The 26,654-nt window shown below is 39.0% G+C and overlaps 1 long non-coding RNA gene across 2 annotated transcripts in view; it reads right to left on the bottom strand.

Moving 5' to 3' along the window:
• The window catches only part of LOC125320022, a 29,847-nt gene extending 5,289 nt beyond the window's left edge, over nt 1-24,558 (bottom strand). Inside the window, exons 1-4 of one of the 2 annotated variants that reach the window (XR_007200964.1) lie at nt 24,484-24,558; nt 20,299-20,397; nt 14,924-15,083; nt 10,140-10,653 (exon numbers count right to left, since the gene is read on the bottom strand). This is a non-coding gene — a long non-coding RNA (uncharacterized LOC125320022). Of the gene's footprint in view, nt 1-10,139; nt 10,654-14,923; nt 15,084-20,298; nt 20,398-24,483 lie in introns of those variants that run through there. The other variant, XR_007200965.1, reaches the window with a different exon arrangement.
• Between the last annotated feature and the right edge of the window lie 2,096 nt (nt 24,559-26,654).

Here is a 26,654-nt window from a genome sequence, read left to right as displayed (position 1 = left end):
GAATTTTTTTGCATAAAATCCTGCTGTGCCTTTTTATTCAGCGTTCACGTAAGTGCTTCAAAGCTTAGAGGGAGCATATTTCTTAACTGGAATCTCTTTGAAAGTGATCATAATTTCCTCTATTACAAGAAATGAGGCACATACTCAGTCTAACAGAGACTGTGTCAGCAGGTAGAGTTGACTTGGACACTCCTTTGCAAATTCTTTAAAATTTGCTCACATAGCCATGACCAAAAGAGGATGCCACATGCAATTAAAGAGAGCAGAAAGAAATTAAATAGTTTTATCCACAATGAAAAATACCATCAACACCAAAATTACAGAGATGGTCACATAAAATGATGTGACGTTCAAATGCTTCTCTCAAAAAGTTTCTGCATTTCTTTATCTAAATAGAATGTCACACAGCAAAAATCAATGCTTCTCTAATGCCTTCCCTGCTGCAGTCATGACTTTAAAAGGATATTTATTGCAAAGGCAGATGCTACTGATGATGACTACCATTATTTCCCCATTTCATAGTTCAATTGCATACTCTCATAAAGCATTGTGACACAAGTCTCGAGCAGCCCTGTAATTTCCCCAAAATTACTGTGAATTTTGGGCAGGGCTGCTTAGAGTGAATTGGTATCATTCACACAAATATACTGATATTATTGATACTGTCTTTGCTCTCCTCTTAGATGTATTAGTTCCAGTCACTTGTTTCTGCCAACTGCAGTCCCTCAAAATACCCTTCTCTAAATTGGAGAGAGAAGGATTTAATGAGTGGGCTGTTGGATAAGAAAGAAAGTGGATGGATGGTCACATGTACAGGGTAGGGGTCAACAGCTCAGAGTCACGATGGACATCAGTGACCAGTGGTGTCCCTCAGGGGTCCATACTGAATCAATGACACAGACAGAGGGATTGTGGCACCCTCAGCAGGTTTGCAGGTGACATCAAGCTGAAGGGGCGGTGACAGGATGGCATCCAGAGGATCCTGGACATTCCCAGAAGTGGCCCATGGGGATCTCATAAGGTTGAACCAGGCTAGGTCAGGACAGTCCTTGGGTGGATCCAGGCTGGAGCTGAGCAGAGGGAGCAGCCCTGGGAAAAGCCCTGGGGGTGCTCTGGGTGAGAGTTGGGACCCCAAACCCCCTGTGCTGGGACCCCAAATCTCCCTGTGCTGGGACCCCAAACCCCCTGAGCTGGGACCCCAAATCTCCCTGTGCTGGAACCCCAAACCCCTCTGTGCTGGGAGACCAAACCCCCTGAGCTGGGATCCCAAACCCTCTGTGCTGGGACCCCAAACCCCCTGTGCTGGGATCCCAAACCCCCTGGGCTGGGACCCCAAACCCCCTGTGCTGGGACCCCAAACCCCCTGAGCTGGAACCCCAAACCCCCTGAGCTGGAACCCCAAATCTCCCTGAGCTGGAACCCCAAACCCCCTGGGCTGGGCTGGGCCCCAGCATGGGCAGCAGGGCAGGGGGGATTCTGCCCCTCTGCCCCCTCAGCTGAGCCCCCACCTGCAGAGCTGCCCCAGCCCTGGGCCCAGCTCAGGAAGGAGCTGGAGCTGCTGCAGCCAGGCCAGGGCAGGCACCAGGATGAGCAGAGGGATGGAGCAGCTCTGCTGGGAGGAAAGGCTGCCAGAGCTGGGCTTGTTCAGCCTGCAGAGGAGAAGCTCTGGGGTCACCTCAGTGGGGCCTTGCAGGGCCTGAAGGAGCTGCAGGAAACCTGCAGAGAGACAATTGCCAAGGGCTGGAGGGACAGGACACAGGGAATGGCTTCCCAGTGCCAGGGGGCAGGGCTGGATGGGAGATTGGGCAGGAATTGTTCCCTGGCAGGGTGGGCAGGCCCTGGCACAGGGTGCCCAGAGCAGCTGGGGCTGCCCCTGGATCCCTGGAGTGTCCAAGGCCAGGCTGGACATTGGGGCTGGGAGCAGCCTGGGACAGTGGGAGGTGTCCCTGCCCATGGCAGGGGGTGGAACAACACGAGCTTTGGGATCCCTTCCAACCCAAACCAACCTGTGATTCTGTGGTGTTACTGTAACTGCTGCTCACAATGGCTCTGATCCTTTAATGCTTGACATGCCATGCTAAGGCCTTAAAGCAAGTACATCTCCTGCATTATCCCTCTAACTTCCAAAAGTTCTTTGCAAGAGAGGTGCAGATATCTGTCCTAAAAATGTAGCAACAAATAGAGATTTTAAAGTTATATCAAATAACTCTGACAATGTACAATATTATTAGCGAGATCACCTTCCCTGTATTTTCAGATTGATAAATCGCTGTGTCAGGAGTAGGAGACAGGATGCATATGCTGGAGGTAAACAATGAAAAAGGACTTACAATGCTCATTAATTAATATGCACATATTCTCTGCAATTTCTGTAAATGATAGACAGGAACGTTGATGCACTGCAACACAGTGTAAAAATAATAAATAACCTACTGCCACCTGCTGCTCATGAGTCGGAGCTGTTGTGGGGTCACTTGGGTTTGGTTTACCTTTGTCTCATATTTGGAGGAAACAGCAGATTCCTGTTGCAAACATGTTTCCACAGCATCTGAAAAAACCCTGCATAAAGCTGTTCAGCACCAGAATTTTTTTTAATTTCCTTATCAAAAATTGATTTATTATTAAAAATTAATAAATTATTAATTTGTTGATGATTTATTGTTTAAAATTTTTAGAAAGTTACTTTTCCCACAGAGTATCAACCATTGTCTGGGAAAAATCATGATTGCACAACAAATGCTGTTGTTGTTGTTTCCAAGTTTTTGAAAACCTTGTGCTAAACTTTGGTAATCATTTATTTATAAGACACAAATGCTGGAGTAGCTCTGTACAAAAAGAACTATCTGTATTGTGAATTCTACCAACTTTTTTTTGAGCTTTGAAAATCACTTGATTTGATCTTTTTCATCTCTATAGCTAAAAATATAGCTTAATTAGGTTTTTTTCCATAGAAATATATATGTGGATTATTTGAGACGAATATTCAACATGTTGTTTATTCATTTGCATGATTAAATGGAGCAATGTGGTCAAAAAATGTCCTTGAAAAAATGAAATTGTCAATTATGTTTTAATTATGGTACAATTAATCCTGTTTATCTTCAAAAAAAAAAAAAAACAATAAAACTTTGTGCTCTGCATGGTTTTTATCCACTACATTTTTAATTACAGAATTCTTCCATAGGAGCACAGATAACTCTATTATTAAAACCTTTTTTGCCAACTAATCTTATTAATTACATTCTTGAGGATAGCCCATAAGTGTGATGGAGCAAGCATTACGATTTTCTTCAGTGAGTGGATTCTGAACTGCTTTCTGACCAGAGTATTTGAGAGCCTTGTGTAGCCACACTTTACCCTCATGTTCTTCTCCATGGTGTTAATTAACACAGTGTCACCTTTCTGAAGAGATGTTATTAAGTGCAGGCTGCCTTTTGCTGTGAGATGATGTCAGCAAAGTAATTGTTCACATATCTAAGGCTTTTATTTGCTCTAGTACAAAATAACTGCACAAGCCATTGTATTATATAGGAAAAAAATAGAATAATCTAATAGAACAGTCTAGAATAACCCTACATAGTTTGGGTGCGTATTTCAAATGGAGTTTTGAAAGTGTTCAGTGTTGTCCAAGCCCTGATACCACTGGCCTCAATACCTTAATTACAATGAGAAAAACGTTAGTTCAGTGCCACATGTCTTTTTATAATCCAGTAAGAGGTTTTCATTCCGACAGTGTGTGAAAACGCTGCCTCTAAAACAATATAGGAAGTCTACTCTGGAAAAAAAGGTTGTTTGCATTTGTGCTGGCCTAGTTTTCAACAGATGTGACTGCTGTCTGATAACAAAAGTCAAGGCTGATGGAAAGGATCTTTTTGAAAAAAGATATCGTGACGTTATGAACACCAGAAATGTTTTGAAAGAAGATGTTTACCTAAATTCTTTGGACGATCTGGGGAAAAAATAATGCCTTGATTTCCTGAGTAGGGAATGCTCAAATTTTAAAATGGATTATCTAACTATGATGAAGGAATTAGAGATAAGGTACATTATTTTAGGACTAATATTTTGATTAAAAAACAGAAAGTGATATGCTAGTAGCCCTGTCATATATCAGAAAGTGATATGCTAACATGTCCTTGTACCCAGCATTTCTCAAAGAATTCCTAAAATTAAGGTATTTTATGTATAATATGTCTTTGTATTCTATGTATAATATTGTCTACAAACCTACTCAGTATTTAGAGACTCTCCCTCTAAAAAGGAATCAGAAAATAACAGATTATGAAAAGCACTTTATTTTCTGAATCAGCATCAAATACTTCTAAACTTATTGCTGTCCAATGACAGCAGAGCATGAATGGAATAATTTTGGATAAATATTTTGTGTATAGTCCTCAATACTTCTTGATCCTCCTCCTCCTACTCCAAAGCCTGAAATTACTGTGCCATTTCGAAAACAGAACAAAAAATTTTAATTACATAGCTTTGTAACTGTTTATTAGTTATGGTCCATAGTTTAATGTTGATAGAGGTCTTATCTGAAACATGAAAAATTGGTTCCTCAAGAGGCACGTCACAATCCAACATATCTTTCCTCCTATCCTTGCATTCAAAATCAGCAATGCATGGCACATTTTGTTCAGCCTTTGTAGTGGTGTGAGTTAAGGACAAAAAAATTCCCAAAGGACAAAGCTAAGCACATATTTAGTTTTCAGAACTAATATCTGACTATTTGCAACTTGAACTCTTTCTAATATCTCTGGTAAACAGTAATGGGTTAAAAAAAATCGCATAATATTGAGTTAATTAATTTTCCTCTCATTTTACCTAATGACACAGCAGTCACTTCAAAATAACAAACAGACGTCCTTTATTTCAGAACTTGATAAGAGTTCTGCTCTTGGAGGAAGAATCAAAGTGGGGAAAGTCTATCCAAAATAACCAAGAGGGCTACTGTAATTTTACTGGGAAAAAAAAATACAATGTGATTTTTAAATCTACCTCAGGTATTTGGAAATTCCTGGATGCTGGATTTTCACGATCCTCGGGAACTAATTCTCTCAGATAAGTGTAAGGAAAATTTTCAACTTCTACAAATATCAGAAGCTAGATTCTGTGAGATTATGAAGACTGCAATCTGGAGAAAATACTACATCTGGGTCACTCTTTTACAATTTATTTTTTAACAACACTGTCATGAATTATTGTTGTGAAAGAAGAAAAATTAAAAAGGCAACAACAAAAAAACCCAAACCAGACTCCTTAAAGAAAACAAGTGAAATAGCTCTGGAAAGCATTTCGACTGGAGAGAAATTTTATGAACACTCATATCCACTCAAGGAGAGTTTAATCATATGTTTAAGTACCTAAGGTCCATTTTTTTGTAAAGTATATGGATAGAAAATGACTATTTAAGTCAATGTCCAGGAACCTTGAAAACTCTCACTAAGGAAAAATTTGCAAAGAAAAAAGCTTCTTAGAAGTTTTCTCTACCCTTTTCTTTCTCCTGAACCATGATGGCTACAATACAAATGAAGCTTGCACCAAAAATAATTAATTAATTAATTAAATTAAAGGAAAATAAAAGAAATTATGTGTTTTATTTGATTTTGCACTACAATTTCGTTTAATTCCAGGGTTGGGATTCTAAATTTCTTATGCTTGGCACTGGATTTCTGTTCATTTTATTAGTTTATGTAAGTCCTCTTGTCATCAGAATCCGTAATTTGAAACAGGATTTTGAAAGGCTTTCGAAGTCTGTGGGAAATACATCACATACTGAAACATGGGAAGTACTCAGTGCTTTTGAAAACTGAAATTGCAGACAGAATGAAACCTATCAGTGAAAAGCAATTTATTGGAGGTCTAACAAAAAGAATATATATTACAAAACTTGATGCCAAAACCAGTGGAGGAATAAAAAGGTTTGTTCATCATCTACCTGTGAATAATTTTGCATTTGACCAAAAACCACAACAAACAAACCCTTGAACACTGGTCTTGGTTGGAGGTTTAGGGGAAAAGAAGATCAAACTGAAAGGGATGTAATAATGTTGTTAGGATGCCCAAGGGAATTGCATCACAGGATACAGGAGATAGGTGATAAATTATTTTCTTGTCCTAAATTGTGACATAAATAACAAATCAGACAAAAGTCCTCACCACAGGTGCCTCAGAAGGCAAAAGGTAAGAGAAGTTTGAGATAAGCTCCAGAGCAATATTTTACCAAATATTTGGACAAGGAGAATGGGAAATCAATTTATGATGCTATTTAAGCTTGTAAGTGGCTAACTGTTCCCAAAAAGCCAACAATTTTTTAAGGAGGACTGGTGGAAAATTCCCCTGTATTCAGTAACAGAAACAAACACTTTTATGGCAGATTATACAGCATGGCAAGTGATTGAATTCCATGCTTCAAGAGATTTTGCAAACTCAATCTTTTTACAGAGTGTATTTTACAGTTCAGTTTACGAAAATATTTTAGATTTACTCACTGGCCCACTATCAAAGTCCTTGCCGTCCTCTTCACTGTCAAACCAAAGACAAATATGAGAGAAACAGAGTCCAAGTCCTGACAACCAAAGTGGGCTTCACAAGACCTGGCCCTCAAATCATTCCATTAATTAACCTTGAAAAAATCAGTGAATCTCTTTCTCCAGTACCGGGCCATGTTAATTTATTTCAAAGTGTCTCGTTGAGAGAAGTGCTAATGAAACACACTGGGTATAATTTTAACAGCTATTGTTATTGTTATAACGACTCAGCATTTCATCTGAAGGGCATATTTTTATTAAATAAGATAGGTAGACAGCAAATGTCAAAGTTGTATAAATGCCCGTGCAGGGGAAGTCAATCTTTATTCAAGGTTCTACCCTTCAAAATTAAGCAAGTAGATTAAGTCAATTAATTAGCCATCGATTCAACATGAACGTGATGAAGTCCTTTGTCAGAGCCATCTGCAGTGCCTAAATTTTAAACATGATGTATAATAAATTGAAACTAATGCAAAACAGCAGGGTTGGAATGTGGGAATTATTAAGTAGGTGTTAAGGGTTTGTCCTGCAGGAATACTCCCTCCTACTGCCTGTGAAACAAACAGTGGCTCTGAAATCCTGAAGAAGGAATGCCTAATATTATTTTGAAATGTGCTTTTTTTAGAGGCCTGTCACATTTCTTAGAGCAAGCTAATGAGCAAATGAGCAGTGAAGGAATCTCAGTTGCATCTTTGCATTACCTCGCCTCTGTTTCGCTATTTAAAGATTATTGTAACCCCAAAGCTGCTTAGATCAACTACTGAAGGATTTTTTTCATCTCTTGAAAACTTTGAGGTGTTCTTTTGAAGCCTGTTAGGTTGTTCAAGACTTTAATCTCAATATTGATGACCCATCTGCTTGGAGAGTTTGCAAATGTCTCACAGCACTGAAACACTGAGATTTTTTCCTACCTCATTAACTTCTGTTCACAGGCAAAGCCCAATAAAGTTTAGTACCAACATATTAGGTTTCACCTCTTTTTGCCACCCCTACTTCTTTCTTTTTTTATCCCCAAGAAATGCCAAGTCAGTAATCATCTGTTTTCATTCTACTTCAAAATATATTTCCCCCCAACACATTTCAACTGTCTGTTGGTCCAGCATGAAGTGCCTGCAGCACACACCTGCTTCTCACTGCTCATTCACAAAGAGGGAATTGCAATCCATGTCTCACTCAGATTGTTATGATTTAATAGAGCTAATGGATATTAATAGTTTTGTTTTGTTATTGTAGCATTATTCGCCTTGAACGTACATATTTCATGATTTTGGAAATTTGGAAGCTGATGTTGGATCACCTGATTTCGCTGGTCATCTTGAAGACTCAAGAGATGGATTTAGGCTGAGATTAATTCTATCTGGGTCATATAGTTAAACTTTGGAATGGGATTATGACAAAAACTAAATGTGTCTCCATTTTTCCCTTGACTTCCTAAAGGAAAAGATGGAGAGCTCATAAAATGGTGTGGTGACCTTGGGAATACATTTCTATTACAGTTCTTGGAGTTGTTTAGGTACTGTTGTGAATTTATGAAGTGATTATACTGACTTCATATTTTTCCTGAAGCTGAAATTCTCCAGTTGCCTGCAATGACCCCATCCTGGCTCACCCCACAGCTCATGTAAGGCAGGCACTTCCCTTGATGGGGAATCTCAAGCACAAAAATGGGCTCTCATTTGCACTGGAGCTGCAACTCAAAGTAGGATCCAACCTGCTGCAGCAGCTTAGGAAGGGTTTTTAGATGTGTGCTTAAAAATGTAGATCACACTCAACAAAAGGCATTTCTAAATGACATAGGAAAAGGGAGAGACCCTGGAACCTGGGAATGTTGCACAACAGATCATCTGTTTCATTATTTTTGTGGTAAATGGTTGCACTTTGCCTTAAACTCTGAAGCATGATATTTTTTTTTTCTTCTATTTTTTTTTACAAGCATGGGTTCTGATGAAATACAACAGAATTCCTTCTGAGAAATTAGCAGCACAGATTTTTCCCCCTTATGATCTTTGCCTTGGCAGTAATGATGTGAATAATGCCTGAAATAATGTAAAATTTCTTCTTAATAATTACTGCATAATTAAAATATATTTTAATATATATCAAATATATTATAAATATATTAATTATAAATAATTTTTAAAGTGTCAAACCGAAGTCTAAAAAGTATTGCAGGTTTTTCCCAAGTGCTCAATACTATTCTGCTAGCCATTTTTGACTTCTTAAAACTGCAACTTTGTTCATTATTGATAAGAATAGGTGACTGAGTGAAGACTGTTTGAAAGGTTAATGTGCTAAGCACATGATGCAAAGCAAATTGGGATCACAAAAAAAAAAAAGAAAAGGATGTTCTGTGGAGTGTAGAGTGGAAAAACAACTAAAACCCTAACTTTTATTCATCACTCAATTGTACCATTGTACAGTTACTCTCTTGGGATTCAGGAGCATTAATTCTTCCACTGTCTGAAGCACAGAAAACAGGTGACTCTTGTCCACCACACAAAGTGTAGGAGTAGGACCAGACACTGGCACTGGTCACATATATAAGTAAAATCACTGTGGTTGAAAACACCAGCACCACGAGACAGCTTCTTCCCAGTCACTGGTAATCAGTGGCAAAAGGAGGATTTTTGATTTGATTTAATTTTGTCTCAAGGGTGTTCCCAGTATGGTGTAGCTGCACTAACTACAGAAACTACAGTCCTGTTTGGCTCTCCCTGAAGATGCACTGATGAGACAATGAGCTCCTATGAAAGGTGATTTCAAATATTCTGCTCTAAACAGCACCCTGGAGCATCTCTGCTCACTCTCTGGTTATTATGCCAGACACCAGCTGCCATGTGTGCTGCTCTTTTCTCAGATCAGATGACAACGTAATCAGTAAGACTTTGCTTGCTGTGACTCACTGAGATGAAGCATTTGGCAAAACAACATTTCTAGCACAGAATCACATGTTAATGAAACCATTCCTCTTTGCTACCTGTCTTTATTAGAACCAGCCTTTGCATAGGGAGAATTGCTTTGGACAAGCAGAGGAAATACAGCAGCTTCACCATCTTTGGTTGTGTTATTATCACAACTACAGAAATCATCCTGATCTAACCATCCCTTTTGTGCAGCCCTTGTGCTCTGTGTTCTCCACTGAGGTTAAAGACAAGGGGGTTGCAATCTTATCCTTTTCTTCTCTGGCCTGGAGAGGAGAAGATTGTGTGGGGACCCGGTAGAAAACTCCCAGCATCTGAAGGGGACCTACAGGGAAGGCAGAGAGGGACCCTGCATCAGGAACTGTAGTGATAGAAAAACGAGCAACGGGTAAAAACTGAAAGCGGGGAAATTTTTATTAGGTATTAGGAAGAAATTATTTACTGTGAAGGTGGTGAGACGCTGGCACAGGTTGCTCTGGGACATTGTGGATGCCACAACCCTGGCAGTGCTCAAAGCCATGCTGGATAAGGCCTTGAGCAACCTGGTCTAGTGAGAGTTGTCTCTGCCCATGGCAGGGGGTTGGGACTAGATGATCTTTAAGGTCTATTCCAACCCCTTAACATTCTATGATTTTATGATTCACTGTTGGGGAAATTATTCCATTTGGTACTCATCTTTGCCCTTTCTCTTAAGTAAAAACAAAGGAAAGGAAAAGAAAATACTTCGAAAAGTTCTTAGTAGACCATCACTGTTGTCCTTGTCCTTTTTAACTGTGGTTTCTTGTCAGTTTGGATTTTTTTTGGGAGGACGGGGAAGAGTTTAATAAGAAGAATATAAGAATATCATTGAATATGAAGATATCCACCATCTTTGAAGACAACAGCATTATCCTTTCATTTGAGATTCAGAGAGGGACAGGGAGCAGCAGTGACAGCAGCAGTGACAGTCCATGGTGTTTATGTTTACACCCAGGGTCTGAGTCCGGATGAAGCTCTGCCTCACACAGGTGTACAGGTCAGAATAAGTAACGCCTTGGCCATGTTTTAACAAGGGAAAGAGAAGGGAATCCTGTTGGGAATGAAGATGGAAAGCTTCTCTGCTGTACCTGCTGACTTTCTTCTATTATTTTCTTTCAGGATCACCATGACCCCGACTGTGTGTGGAGTTCACAATGATGCTTCAGGTTCACCAGACGTTCCTGGAGGGAAATAAAATTTGGTGCCAATTGCAGATGACACTTAGTTAATGCAGCTGGACTTTCTCTCTTAGAATTTTGCTGTCTATTTTCAGCTTCTTTGCACTTCCAGCAACCACTTCCCCATTCTGACACACATGGGGAAGACATGTTTCTTTAAATCCTGGGTTTTGTACCTTCACTGAATTAATAGCTAGTGAGAAAGCAAAATTGATTCTACCTTCTCTCTTTAAAGATTTTTCTGGGTCCTCTACCATTTATGAAACACTACTGCATTTATTGATCCATTATGTTAGTGTTAAAACCAAGAGATAAACCAAACTAATATGGTCTCACTAAGTAAAATTGTTACTTCTGAAAATGGCGTTCTAGGCTAGAAGGACCATGGATCTCACTAAGGGGAAGATTTCTTATGTTCTTAAATCCTTTTGATTTTTATTGATTCCAAAGGAGAAGTACTGGGAGCTAGAGTGAAAACACTGCATAAGGGAATTTTTTTATTAGGGCATTAAGAGTTTTATGAATCCGACAAAATTTAGTGGCTGTAATATATATTCACCTACAAACTACTGACATGCTGTTCAAATGTCTTTTTATATGCAGTATCCCTAAACCAAGATAAAACTACAGAGGTCTCTGTCTTGGAAACAGAAATAAGTTTTCATCAAACTCCAAAATGCAAAACAATCAAATTATCCAGGAGAGAGTTTTTCCCAAACACAACTATTTTTCCATATGAAAAACTTGACTGGAACACAGGTGATTTCTTGCATCCCTGAGTGTGTTCCCACATGGTTAAATACTTTATGAAGTGCAGCTGCCACATGGTATTCACCACAACCCTGTTACTCCAGCAAATTGCATGCCCCAAGCTGGGCAGTCTCATTGTGTGATGTCTCCCTTGAAGATTTTTCCTGCTCCTTTGAATGAATTTCTGCAGAATTCAGCTGTTACACAGTGCTTGTATTTATGCAATATCATGTGTATTACTATAATGACTATAATGAACCCTCTACTAAACCTAAATGAATAACTGCCTTTGATCCAACTTAATGGTCATTTTGCTTTATCACAATTTGGAGAGGATTCTGTTTGGTGCTGTTGATTGTGGCCATCAACAAGAGTCAAACACTAGGAACATTTGGAAATCTGTGTGTACAAACTGTGTGACCATCTGCTTGCTTAACTGATATGAGGAGACACTAATTATATGAGAGAAGAGACAGTTTGCTGCCTGAGAAATCACAAAATGTGTGCGCATCACAGATACACAAATGCAGGCTCATGTTTCTGAGCAGAATTTGAGGCAGAATGTTTCTGAAGTGCCAGATATGCCCCAGGCCCACTGAAAGCATGAGAGGTCATTCACCACTCTCACTTCTTAAGTTCTTTGGAGTTCAAAAAACACTCAACTATATTTCTTCAGCTACATTTTTCTTTATGGAGCAGCAAAAATAATAACTTTGGTTTTCTTGATGCTTTGGTGCTTGACATTCATTTACTGTAAATCCTCCCCAAAACCATAGAGAGAAGCACTCACTGGTCCATTGCCTTAGAAGACAATGTTTTATTCAGATCCCAGCAGAGGAAGCAGGTACCTCAGATATTCCTGAGTTGGAAATGGATTTAATAATCTTTAACAAATGTTTCTTCTCCAATGTTCCTTACCTCCTCTTAAACTCATGGAGTATTTATACACACACGTGAATCTTTAAATATTTTCAGATTCAAAATCTGTAAGATATTTCCAGGGAGGAGGTGGTTTGCAGAGATGTTTTGCTGCATGTAACCATTTAGATTTGGATTGCTTCGGGATTGGCAAAATCAACAGTGCATGTTCACTGTTACTGTGCAAAAAGGATCAACAGCCTCTCTCCCTTTTCAGACAGCAGACTGAAACACCCAAACAACTGCTGTCAGGATTTTGAGACTTCAGCTTATGGAGATATGTTGTTTTCTTATGAAGAATGTTAGATTTATAAGACAGTTATCACTGTATTAGGCAGTATCTGTGTTTTGGTTTTACGACTTCCAGATTTGATCATCATAAGAGTAGCATAAGTTTCTGAAGACAGAAATGTTTATAGTCACTTTTAGGACTTGTTTCTTGCAATCAGCATTTTAATTGATCCATTATCAGCCATTTTTAAGCATCTGATGCATTTGATGATTTGTCTGTTCTGAGTGGACTATTCTTCAGCCTCAAAGGACAGTACTGGAGCACAGATTAAAACCCAGAAATCCTTATTTCTGTAGAACACAGCGAGACTTCAGACTTTATACATACAGTATGTGTGTGTTTATACAGCCACGCAGCTTCATTAGAGCTTTCAGCAGAAAAGGAACCCAGAAGCTGTGCCTCAGCCAGGGTTGCAGCATTATATTACACTGAGCTAAGCAAAGTGGTCACCTCAGTTTGCAAAGTATGCTGCACAAATTCTCTCCTGTAACCCAATGCAGAAAAGCACTTCTGCTTGGCAAATTATCATTGTATTTCTAGACAAGGGATTGCTCCTGTATCAAGCAGATGTTGTAGCTTTTATAGCTCTGCTGGTGAGAAACCAACAGTCAGTGTGAGATCAGGAGCAAACTGATCATGTCCTGTCTGTCTGATCCGCCCACCGTGTGTTTTATTAAGAAATCCACATCTGCTGCATGCAGACTGAGAGCAATGGAATTGCAGGCATGTTCCAAAACAACCATGGTGTTTCCTCATTGGTAGCTTAGGTGAAGACTTGAGAAGCAAAGGATGGTGATGCGGTCACCAGGGGTGGCTGCCTAAGCAACCTCCCTGAAAATAAACCTCTCCCCATCCTTCATCTCACAGCCACATCCCTGACAGAGGTTCTGCCAGAACACAGTGATGTTAGGGATCTAACTCTGCCTGCTGTAGTTTCCAGAGTTTGCTGATCAGCCAGAAGTGCTCCTGCAGAGGAGTTTGTCAGGCAGTTGTCCACAGCCCTCCATGTGGAGCATGGATGGAGAGCTTGGAGCAGCCCTTGTGTGAGAAGGCTGCATGAATTATGCAAGGCCTATCATGGCACGTGTGTGTCCATGATCTCTCCTTCACTGGTGGGGAGGAAAATGCCAGTGAGAGCAGATATCTGCTGGATATGAGAAGCCAGAGATCTCCCAAAGCCTGGCTGCTCTGGCTGATGAAGCACGGCCCTGACGCGAGAGCACCTGGCAGAAGGACCTTTTAATTGCACGCTAAGCTGCAATTAATTGCAGGATGGCTGTAAAATGTGCATTTGGAAAATTACAGGCAACCTGAGGCTTCTCACACAACTGACTGAGTGCAGCGGGGGGGAAACACCATGTGTTGCAGGGGAGTCCTTTGCACTGCATACAGTTTGCAGGGAAGAGGTGGTGAGCTTGTCCCAGTGGGAGGATGGTGCCAGTGCTCATTTACACAAACAGAGGATGCAGCCAGAAAATGCACCTGTGATAACAGGGTCTGACTCCAAGAAGGCAAAAGGAATAATGGGATGCCATATGTGCCCCCATGCTTGTTCTGCCGAGCAAATTATCATAACAATGTAAAATGCTGGCTGAGGAGGAGCTGTCTTAGTGGATAATGCCACTTCAGCAATGTATTTCTGACCTGACAGATTGCTTTGGGGTTTTTGTATTGTTTTCTCTTATTTTTCCTCTTTTTTCTTTTAGCCACCTTTCTTCTTCTTTCTTTCTTTCTTTCTTTTTCTTTCTTTCTTTCCTTCCTTCCTTCCTTCGTTCGTTCCTTCCTTCCTTCCTTCCTTTTCTTAAGTCCACTGAGGTGAGAATTTATTAAAGACAATATTATACTTTTATTAATGTTTCTCTGGGACATCTGAGTTATAAAATCCAACAGTACAGCCAACAGTTTACATTTACATGGAGTGTAAAGAGCCACATGGAAATAAAAGGAAAAAAAAATAAAAGCACCTGTCATTTGAATCCTTTCCCATCTCATTCTGAAAAATAATATTAAATAAATGCATAAAATAAACGGGGAAGGAGGGCTCAGTTTTCACCAGCTGAACAGCAAAGGGCAGCAACAGACTGGGAGGAGGGAAAAACTGTATTAAAAATGATTATGTCTTGACTAAATGTAAGCCCTACAAGAGCTTTTTCCATGATTTTGTCACATGCAGTGCATGTGGTTCTAAGTATCCTCTTCCTCCCTTTTTGCTGCTCTTTTCATGCCTGTTCCATCACCCATCTCCATTGGCTGTTTATATTGTACATTTCTGTCATGCTGCCCCATGGCAACAATGTGCCAGTAATAGCTCACCTTTTTCATCCACCTGATGTTCCCAAGAGACGTTTGTTTTGCTGGGAAGCTCCCTCTAATGTTGCAGCAGCAGCAGCATTCTGGCTGATTTTTCTTGTGTCCTGATGATTCCCACATCTCTTGCTGGCAGGTGGCAGGGTTTCCTCATGGGCAAGATGTCCTTGAAAGCAAATAAATTGTGTTTATTTTTCTGTCTCTCAAAAAAAAAAAAAATATTCATACACAGAGAGCATCTCATATCCCTCCCAAAGTGTCCTGAGAGAATGTTTTCCTTTTAGCTTTGATGCAAGAAAAGATGTTGTGGGGGGAAAAAAGTTATTTCTTTACCCACATTTGAAAATGCAAATGCAATATTATTTAGCAGCAATCTTTGCTTTGTGGGTTTCCAGGGATGTGTCAAAATAAACTGGGGTTTTTTTTCATTATAAGAAAGCCATATGGATTGCACAGCAACATGAGAAAAAAACATTCTGCCTGCACATTGTGGTACTTACACTTTGGAAATAAATAAAGAATGAAGATTTGACTATCAACACTTCCTCCTAGCCCATAAGTCTGTTTGGGTTTTTTTTCCAGTGAAAACAAGGGAACAGAGCAAGAGGGAGCAATCTCCTTTGCCTTTCCCAGCGTTGCATCACAGAGGAGATCCACAAGTCTCATTACTTTTTTTAAAAAAACCCCTACTCTACCATGAGTAGAAACAAGTCTTGTGTCCTTTTTCATGCTTTTAAGACCTTTTAAAAGTCATTGGGTTGGTCCAAAAACTCACCCAGAGGCCTGGTAATGAGCACAGGGAATCATAACCTGCAAATAAGATATTTCACCTCTTGACCATAAAAGTAGCTGTATTCAAAGAGTTAAAGAAAATCACCTTTCTCTTGAGTAATGCCCACTTACAAAAGCTTTGTAGAGAGTAAGGCCCACTTCCAGCCCTTGCTCTTGGTGCAAATATTCATTCTTTCCCCATGGATAATGGAGGCCCTTGTTGGAGCTCTCAGCAAGAGCTTTTACCTTTTACAGAACATCTTGTGACAATCATCTTGGCTCATCACCAGCCTTCTTTACCAGTTTTTCTGAGTTGCACTTTACTGCATTTTCTCAGCTGGTGACAGCAAGTGACACAGGAGTACCAGAGGGTGGACATCTGTTTCCAGCACACTGGCAGGATTGCATAAGCTGTTTTCTTGCTGCTGAGACAGCTGGGATGAAGCCCTCTGTGTATTTATATTTAAATACCCTCAGACTGGATTTTGAAAAACAGAGAGAGGAACTTTTCAACCCATAAAATCTGATTTATTTGCTCCTTCTGAAGGAGGAACGCTGGGATAAAAATTGCTAAAAATGGTTTAAAAACATAAATGTTCATTAAACACATTATTTAGAGTTATCTAATTTTATTCTTTTTGTATAAAAAAATTGCCTTAAGTAGTCTATCTTGATTTAAAAGATGTGCATTCTTCGCTGGCAATATTCTGATTATCAGATATTTAGACTATCTGATTCAGGAACATCTAGGACATTTCTATTTAGTTCACTTCTGTCCTTTATCTTCTGGAGTTTATTCCAAATCCACAAGTAAAATGAACATTTTATCCAATCAGAGTGTTTACTGAACTATAACATGAATAGCCACAAATACTATAGCTTTCAATGAATGAATTTCATTTTTCCACCCTCTCTTCTGTACTATTTTTATTTATTTTTATTTTTATTTCTTTTTTTATTTTTATTCATTATCTGATATTCAAGGTAGCCCATGAATCTCTTGTTTTGGTAGAATATCTGTCTTCTTTTAAAGCAGAAAATAAATATCACAACTTTGAGATGTCCTACTGTTTGTATATTATTTACAGACATGAAGGCAATACAGGATCTATTTTTGGGGGGGGAAAAAAAATTAAAATTTACCAGGCAGTTAAGAAAATATGCAATCTGACTTCCTTAAGTAGTAGGGACAAATTTGTTTTCTAATGTAGATATGTACAAGTAAACTACTTTTTCCGCATATAAATATTACCTGCTATTTATTCTAGAAATTTCCCTGTTCTGACCAAATGGAGTAATACCTTTTGGAACAAAATTACTTTTAAAAATATACCACGTGAAAGAAATAGGCATCTCATAAGGACACAGGAAGGATTAAGGCCCGGCACAAATGAATCACAGCATTATCTCTTTGATTCAGAAAGCCAATTTTCCCATTTCAGATCACCCTACTGTATTGGCTGTGAAAGTCAGCTTTTCCCTGCATCTTTTTATGCTCCTAAAACTTCTCTCTATTGCCTAGTTCAGCAGCATTGTTTGCAATACAATCGAACAAGACTTGTCCATTTATCCACAAAGAGCCCTGTACGTTCAACAATCTCCAAAGCCCCATGGAGGCAGTTCTTTGATGAAAGGTCTGGAGCACAAAGCTTTTTCCACGACCCAGGGGAAGCAGTCCTAGGAGTGTATTTGGAAATCTTGCCTAAATTCACACGTGGAGATTTGAGCATCAAAGGAATATGTGTTGTCAAGGTAAGGCACCCTTTAACTGAAGACACACATCTCTAAAACAAAATTAGCCAAACTAGTAACTGCAAGATTCACAGTGGACCAGTGAATAAGGAAGGAATCTGCCCCTTTACTTGTGAAAATTCCGCAAAAAGGGAGTTTTAAAGCCCCAGAGACACTTTCAGGGATTTGGATATAAATCTCGAGAGAAAAATCTTTGAGCTTCTCTTTATAGATAGGCATCCAAATTCCTTCTTCAAGGGGGAAAAAGAGCCCTTTCCTTCAGGAGGGTGATGTGCAGCCCCTTTAGTACATAATACACCATTTTCACAAGGAGTAAGAAAAAATATTTTAGTTGAAGAGGCAACTGTGTGACTTTTCTGACTAATATGTATTGGGTCCAAAATATGGCTATTCTTTCACAAGGGAAAGGAGGTTTTCCCAGATTATAGCCTTGTGCTTCGTCAGAGGTGGGATTTAAATCCAAACTGTCTGTAGTGGGGTGGTCTAGCACCAGTCTGCTGTGTCAGTGTAGGGCTCTTCTTCTGCCTTTTGCACAGGACTGGACATGGATGGAGCACCACCATCAGAGGAACCTCTTCAAGTAAAGCAAGAAAATAAATATTTTTTCACAGCTGTTGTTCAAGCATGAATTAATTATGTGCAATTAGCTCCAGGACACAATATCACTGTAGGAAGAGCAGAGCCAAGTCTAAATCAATTAATCTTTTTAAGACTGCACTACCTCTAAAACTGAAGTTAACATTGGTGCTTGATATGCTTTTAACTCATGGAGATACACCAAATCCCAGAGCTGGCTGAGGGATCATTACAACATTGCCCAGCAAACACGGGCACATCACAAATTCTCCTTGTGAAATTAGCCCAATAAACCTGTCCACTTTACTTAATTGAAATTACCTTTCATGGGAGAAACAGAGGAAAAAGCATCTAACAACTCTAGGCAGTCTGCTATTTAAAAAAATCTTTAAAAGTCCAAGTATGAGGCACATCCCACCCATACAAGCAATTGATGTGGATCTTTCAAAGAGAAGAAAGGGAATGTACTGTGGAAGTGGCAGAAAAGAAATGTCAAAACAGCACCAGTGCTCTCCATTTCACGAAGATAATTCAGCTAAAATTATATAAGAAAAAAATCTCCTATAGCTGTGTGGCAGGCACCAAAACAAAACTAATCCATTTCAGCCTGCAGACTCACTGAGAGCAATACTTTGGGATGAAGTGAGGTTGTGCGCAACAAACAAGGGGAAATCTTTCTAAATGACTTTTTTCTGAATACTGGAGAGCTATTAGCATCTTGTTGTCTATGAAGTTCCAAATATGCAAACCACTTTACCTCACAGATGAGTCCCACTGTTTAGAAACCTTGAAGCCACAGACAGTGAATTCACTAATCACACAATTGTGCAATATCTCAAGCTGGGAGGGACCCACAAGGGTCATCAAATCCAACTCCCTGCTCCTCACACAGTTAAACCAAATGACTGAAAACCCTGTCCCCCCTTGAACTTGGAAGGCCATGAGCCCTTCCCTACAAAGCCTGTTCCGGGTACAGACCACCCTCAGGATGAAGAACCTTTTCCTGAACTCCTACCTGAACTTCCCTTGGTGCAACTTCATTCCATTTCCTTGTGTCCTGTTGCTGGTTACCAGAGAGGAGGTCAGCACCTGCCCCTCCACTTTTCCCCAAGAGGCAGGTGTAGACCATGATGGGGTTGTACCTCACCCTTCTCTTCTCCAATCTAAGAAAGCCTTTGTAAAATTTCACATGGTTGGTTGTTGCCTAACTCTCTACCCTATCTAATATTTGCACAAATGCTCATTCTAAGCCTTTCAAAATTTTATTTCTAAATTTAACTTCTATAGTAGGAAGCATAGTAATTTTGCCTCCAGTAGCTCCAAGAATAACATTTTGGCTGCAGTCAGAACCTTTCTTGCTACACAAAAAAGGACAGTTTTGGTGATTTTATTCTCTTCTGCTTCCCCACAGCTAACACTCGTAAAAAGTAATTTTCCCTTTCATTCTTTGACAGAAAGGTACTCAAATAAAGTGAAGCCAGTGCCATCAGCTAGCCACTGGCAGACATGAAGCAGGGCTCAGGACTGCAAGGAAAACAGGAGCCAGCTCAGCCTGTGGCCAAAACCACCCTGGGCTTACCAGATGTGTCACAGCCTCGCTACTGAGCAAGGACGAACCTGCAGGACAGAGGCAGCACCTCTGTGGGAAGGTGCAGCGGAATATGTGTTCAGATGTTTACCTTAAATTTAGTCTGCAGCAGACATATTTTACAATATGTGCTTAATTTCTTAAACACTTTATTTATTTCCTGCAAATGGTGGAGTGTTTTTCTTCTGGTGGTTTGCATTGTTGAGGCTTTTAGAAATTATTCTGTCAGCTAGTTCCATCATGAGATGCAAATTATTGTTACCAGAGCTGCGTATAATTCAAAGGATAAAGTCAATATAAGTTCAGAAACTGTGGTACAGTATAGGTCAGATCTCATAGAAAGTAAATAGAGATATCTGTGTCCATATCCTAATATATTCTCATTTAAAAAAAGATCTTTTCTTTCTGATCCATGTGAAGCAACCACTCTGAGCAGGTAGGTCTGCTGTCAATCCTTAAGACTATGAAATATGTGTGGATAAGTAAAATCTGTTATAAAATGTGGCCTGAGGTATTTTTCCTTAATGCTTTTGTACACATTCTTATTTTCCCAGGGGGTAAATAAGGCAGAAAATCAGAAATATCCTTAATTTTTCAGAGCAACCTCCATTAAATACTAAATGAATACTAAATACCTCATTCCAAAGAAATCAAAAACTAACAGGTTGTCAGGTTCATGATCTTTAATTCTTACCCACTGCTGGAAACATTCAGTCTGAAGCTTGTTCTGCTGTGGAAGAGCTTCCCATCCTCATCCTCTTCTGCCTCAGAAACACAACCCCCTGGGACAGGTCTGCAAAAGTGGGACAATTTCAAGTTAATTTCAGAGTTGAACAGAATACACTCATGAACTTTCTGTGGCACATTATGTACTCAGATAAAACCACACATGGTCTTAGTACCAAGTACTGCTGGGGCTACTTGAAATAATTGGCTCCTGCCCTGCTGAAATGAAGGAAAAAGCTTTGAAAGACAGTAGGACAGTATATCCTTAAAAGAAATAGTTGTGATCTGTCTGCAGAAATCTTCCAGAAAAGTACTCGTCCATAAATTCCAGAAAAAAAATTTCATGCATAAAATAAAAGCTAGGATAAAAGAACAAAATTTCCAAAATGCTTTGAAATTATAGACTTCAACAGAATGGTGAAAAATACATATAACCTAAAGTCTAATAATTTCACCTCTCATTAGATGTTCCATATTAAGGTGCACTTACATCTTTAGTCTCCTCCTCCAGTTGAATAAACCAGTTTTTAAGGGCTCAGGGGTAAAACATGATTGGTGTCACCAGGATTGCCTCAATTTACCAAGGAATTCAACCAGTCCCAGTACAAGCAGCGAGTTAATTCTGTCTACCACATCTAATGAAGAATTCTTGCACTCTGGGATTGTTAAAGCCACAATAATCAGAAGAATTCCTCATTTGTATCCATATTTGGCTTTGCTGTTTGACCATGCCATAACTCTATCTATAAAAACAGATGTAGCAACAGATATTTTCTTTTTTTTAATAAATGATGAGGCAGATCAGAAAGCAACATGCAGTCTCAAAATAGCAGAGCTGTTACTTTCAGAGGGATGTTCCTTTTGGATCAATATCCTTTTTGTCTTTAAAATTATAGAGTAGAATTATTCATAATGACAGGATAATAACCGTGCAGCCAATTTAAAGAGAGCTATATTTATACCAGATATAGGGAGGAGAAGCTAAGAACTTGGCAACATTAAAAAACACCCTGGTGGCCAGCTGTGTGACAAAAAGCATTATTATAAAACACATGCAGTAATTATAATATAACTATAGGCAACAATTTATATTAAAGAATAGATGTGACTCTTATAGATCATGTGCTGCTAATTATCTTAAATCTTTGAGGAATACTGTGATCTGCTGCTTCACATAAAATAAACAAATTTTATAAATAACCATTCTGGCTGTAAAGGATATTTTAACTTTATGTCTGAAAAACTTTTATCAGAGTTGTTTCATTCCAGGTATTTTTACCAATATAATGATAGTACTAAATACGACCTTGGGACTTCTCTGTTCTGGTTTCGTGAGACTCATCCCGGAGTAGTGGATTCAGCTCTGGGATTCTCAGTCTGGGAGAGACATGGATCTGTTGGAAATGGTCTGGAAGAGGGCTACAAAATCATCGGAAGGGTACAGCCCTTATCCTACGAGCAAAGTCTGAGAGAGCTGGGGTGGTTTAGTTTGGAGAAGAAGAGGTTGCAGGGAGATTTGATTTCAGCCTGTCAATTCTTATAAAAAAGTTGGGGACAGACCTATCAGTACTGCCTGTAACAATGGGGCAAAGGGTGGGTGATGGTTTTCAGTTAAAACAAGGGCAGATTCAGATGAGATTTAAGGAAAAAGCATTTTCTGAGGATGCTGAAACCCTTGCACAGGCTGCTCAGAGAGGTGGTGTCTGCCCCATCCCTGGAAACATTCAAGGCTAGGCTGGGCATGGCTCTGAGCAACCTGGCTTAGTCAAAGATGTTCCTGCTCACTGCAGCGAAGACTGTGGATACAATATTGCTGCTAGCAAGAATTTCTCTTGCTTCTTTCCAGTGCCATGAGATATTTTTCTCACGGAAAATACTAGCAGAGTTTATAAACCATGAACACCTGCAACCTTGCAGAGCTTTGTTTATGGTACAGTAGGAAAATATTTTGACAATGGATGTTTTAGGATTTTAGCCAGTCACCCCCAAGGGGTGGCTGATCCTTTGACCAACTAGACGATGAAGAAAAAAAGTCTATAAAAGAGTTTGTAAAATAATTAAATAAATCAATCTTGCTGTACAATGCCTGCCTGTTGGATCTCTCTTCTCCTCCCTACCGCTGTGGGACACGGTGATAGAAGACCTTTAAAGGTCCCTTCCAGCCCAAAGTATGCCACGATTAACAGTAAAGTGAAAGCTGACTTAATGACATTTCTGGTCTTCCCTCAACCACCCCTTCCAAAAAACAATTGTGCCATGAGATGATAAAGGTATTTTGCTAGAATGTATTTATAGAATTATGAAATTAACCTGTAGTTCTAGTAGCTGCCTATGAAGTGGTGTGTGACTGTGAACTCCTGGGGTATATTGCATTTACCAGTCAAAATTACCATATGAAGGCTATTCAAATGAGATACTAACTGAGGGTTAGAAAGAAATGGCTGCATATTGTTGGGGTCCCTCCCCTGCCGTGTAGCCCTGGGAGAGGGGCCCTGAGGGCACAGACACGGGGCTTCCCTGCCCCTGCTCAGCCTCGTTCCCATTGGTTGGTTTGTGTTCCCTGCGCGGGCAGAAGGACCCTTGGTCCCGTGACTGGAACAGTTCCTCGGCAGAGCTCCGGCCATGTGGCTGGAGAAATAAACATCTCTGAAACAGCTATCAAGAATCTGTCTGTCCATATATATTTCCTTTCCACGGGACTCCTGGTTTGATATATGCATGTTGCAGGATCCCCACTGCAACAGCATATTATTCATATTGCAGAGGTCTAGGAATTCAAACTCTGACCCACAAATCCATTACTCTACCAAAAAAAAAAAAAGTGGATTTTCTTGCATTATATTATCATTGGCATTTAGTGATGGCTTGCAGGCCAGCAGGTTTGGATGTGGGCTCACTCAGAACAGGGTCAGCAGCCAGGAAGTTCTAGAGGTTATTAAAGTAGATATGCCTAGGTCATTAAATTTCAGTGCCACAAAAGACTGTACATAGTAGTGCAATTGCCAGTCAAAGATATAATTTCTCATTCTACTAGTAGGACAAAAAATCAGGTAAATTGTTCTTAAAAGAATTAATTCAAATGTTCAGGTTTAACTACTCATAAGTTTTTACTTAAGGTAAAAATTAAAAAGAAAAGAAATCCACAGCTCTGCATTTTAAGATTTGTTGGTTGAAAACAGAGAAGATGGTCAATGACACTATCTGAAAAGAAGGCTTAAACTCTATTTTTTGCAGTTTGGGGTTTTTTTAATGATATAATCTGTTGCATAAACCACACAATTTTCCTTTATTTCTCCTTTCCCAACTTCATTATGTCACCCACTGTAAACATTCCAAATCTCTCACAACATCATAACAATTTTCATATCAACTGCTAAACGAGTTCCATTCCATGATAATGGCAATAACACTGTAATCCATTATTCTGTATTTTGGGTAGCAGGGAAATGCACTCTGTTTGCTCTTGACAGTGTATATATTTGCACTATCAACTACAATTTTCTTTATATTGAATCAATATATGATAAAATAGGATGTATTCCACAAATTCCTTTTTCTATAGCCAGGGCTTACTGTAAGGTATCATCTTTCATTACCTTTAGATTTCCCCAATTTACATACTGTCAACATTCAGGTGTTTGTTGTTTTATAAAAGAATAGACGTTACTCTTTCACTCTGGAAGAAGTCAGTGTTTTCAGTTTGCTCTCCACAGGAAATATTGCAAATGGAAATACATCATAAAAGAAAAGCTTAATGTTGCAAAGTACCCAAAGAATTTATGTCAGAAAACATCAGAATTTGCCAAATGAGCCCGAAAATATTTGTGAAATAGAGATGTAGACTGATGAACTGATTTGAATCTCTGCTGGTAAATGCTTGATTCAAAATCACAATGGTTTTGCTTCACTGATGTAATGAAATACAATGCCCATTTTTTATTTATTTGACAGGCCAGGGAAAATATAGGTTAGTGGGAAAATATTGGTTAGTGTGTGGCAACACAAAGTTTGTCTAATGATAAAGGAGAGTGTGTAAAACAGTATGTTCTATGTTCATGTAATATAAGTGCTCTTATAAAAATTATAGAAAATTCTACTTGATACTAGAAAATTGCAAAACTAAAAGCAATTCTAAACAGGAAGTTTTCATTACCTTCATGTGGTAGGGGGCATCTCTTTGGACAAAAATGGATGAAATGTCCCATCTGCATCCCCTCCCAACTTCCAGCTGGCAGGACAGTATGAGAAACAGAGAAGTCCTTGACACTGTGCAGGCTCTATTCAGCAGCTGAAGCATCCCTACATTATCAACAATCTTTTGTTCACAAATCCAAAACATAACAACACAGGAGCTGCAACGAAGGAAATTTTCTCAATAAAAGCTGTTCACTCCTTCACAGATGCAAAACGTTCCATATCCAATGAGCTTTAAAATAAATTCAAGGTTCCCTGCCCCACCCCCAAAAGAAGAAACTTCCTGTTGCCTTTTTCCAAATCAAACTAATATGAAGCTAAATAATTTAATTTACTGTTTAAAATTTGAGAGAGAAAAAAAAAATGCTTCCACTATATTAATTATATTCCTAGTAGAAAAATATTTACAAGACCAATGTCAAAGACAGGGATACAAGATGTAAATGTGAAACACATTCCTTTTGCTGATAGAGCAAACCCAGGGAATCAAGAATAGTCAGTTCTTCATTTTCCCTGATTTTCACATTAGGATGCCACAAAATATTGATTTTAATATGAAAAATATATGATATTTTGTTATTCATTGAGTGTGATAAATCAAGGTTGGTTGTTTGGCATTTTTGTCTACACAAAAAGTAAAGCAAATTCAACTCTTAATCATAAATACCCACTCTATGCCATATAGCCACTCCTTTGAAATATGGAGGACATGAAACAAAATTATCTGTTTGATACAAATGTACTCAATCCTCAAACTTAGAGTAATCTCTGCTGAATTTCAGTAAATATCTGTAGATAAAGTATTTCCAGAGACAAAATTAATGTTATCAACTAAAATGCAACCTTAAGTCTACAAAATGAATATATATACCAGTCACACATCTTTAAACATGTTCCATTTCACTCAGTCACAAATTATGAGTCTTAGGACAGAAGTAACTGGATAAAATTCAATCATTTCTCAAATGTAGAATGAGAACAGATTACACAGACCTCCAGCATAGGATGTTAAAATGTACTTAACTAGATTCTTGTATCAATACTGAAGAAAAATTATCACAGCTACATAGGAATTTAAAATAAGTCATATTCCACTTCAAAAATGTCTTTTTTTCCCTGTTGACTGCAAAGAGAGTCTGTGTATGTCACAGATGAAACAGGTGAGTGAAATAAGCTCCACCCTGGGGGCCAGGCTTGTACACAAAGAAATCTCTAACTCCATTCCTTCCACAAAACAACCTCTTTTCTGAACACAGATGTAAACAGGACCACATTCTGTTGCACTAAGCCAACACTAACAAATACTTTGGAGCTCCCATAGCCCAGGAGTTTATTATCAGCTTATAAACAAAGAAAGCCTCGAGTTATTTAAATAAATGGGCTGCCAAAGAACATTCAGATCAGTCAAGTGAATCTATTGAGTATAAATCATACCATGGTCCTTCTTCAGAGGGATCTTTCTGTGAACTGTGCTCAAATTTTATTTGAAATGTATAATATCATGGATCTATTTACAAGTGATTATTTATTTGAGGCTGGGTTTTTTTTCAGAACATGAAAATGGAAAATATTTCATATGTATAAGTTTATACAGACAAAGCTCCAGATCCCAACCAGAAGAAAAAGAAGTCTTCTAAAAACTTTTGTCAACTTTCTCTAAAGTTGCCCTTCAAAACCATAATTTCAGTTGCCATCTAGCTCAGATTCTGTTAAATCCAGACCTGATGGGAAAATGTTAAACCTCCCATTTTTGTTGCTTTGATTTTGTTTTCTTCAGAGATGCACAGAAGTTCTTGTCCTGGACAAAAATAGTCTCTTCCTAAACCTTTCAAATGAATCTGTTAGTGGGGCAAAATAACACAGAAGGGACACTGTTTAAAATGTAGTAAAAATACATGGGATCTCTAAGTGTGGATAGTAGCAGGATCCTTAAAGAAGAGTTCTTTCCTAAAACATATTTGTTATCATGAGACTGGACCCATACTCATATGGTGCCTCAGTCTTTGCTCTGGAAGTGGATGTTTCATTTTTCCCTTGGAATTCAGGTGCTCAAATCCATATTTCCTGTGGAACCATCCTGTGGTTTTGGCCACCTGAATTACAACCAACCCTGGTGGTGTTCTCTCACTC

Source organism: Corvus hawaiiensis, chromosome Z, assembly GCF_020740725.1.
Source record: "Corvus hawaiiensis isolate bCorHaw1 chromosome Z, bCorHaw1.pri.cur, whole genome shotgun sequence".
Lineage (NCBI taxonomy): Eukaryota > Metazoa > Chordata > Aves > Passeriformes > Corvidae > Corvus > Corvus hawaiiensis.
This window is presented reverse-complemented; position numbering and strand designations above follow the sequence as displayed.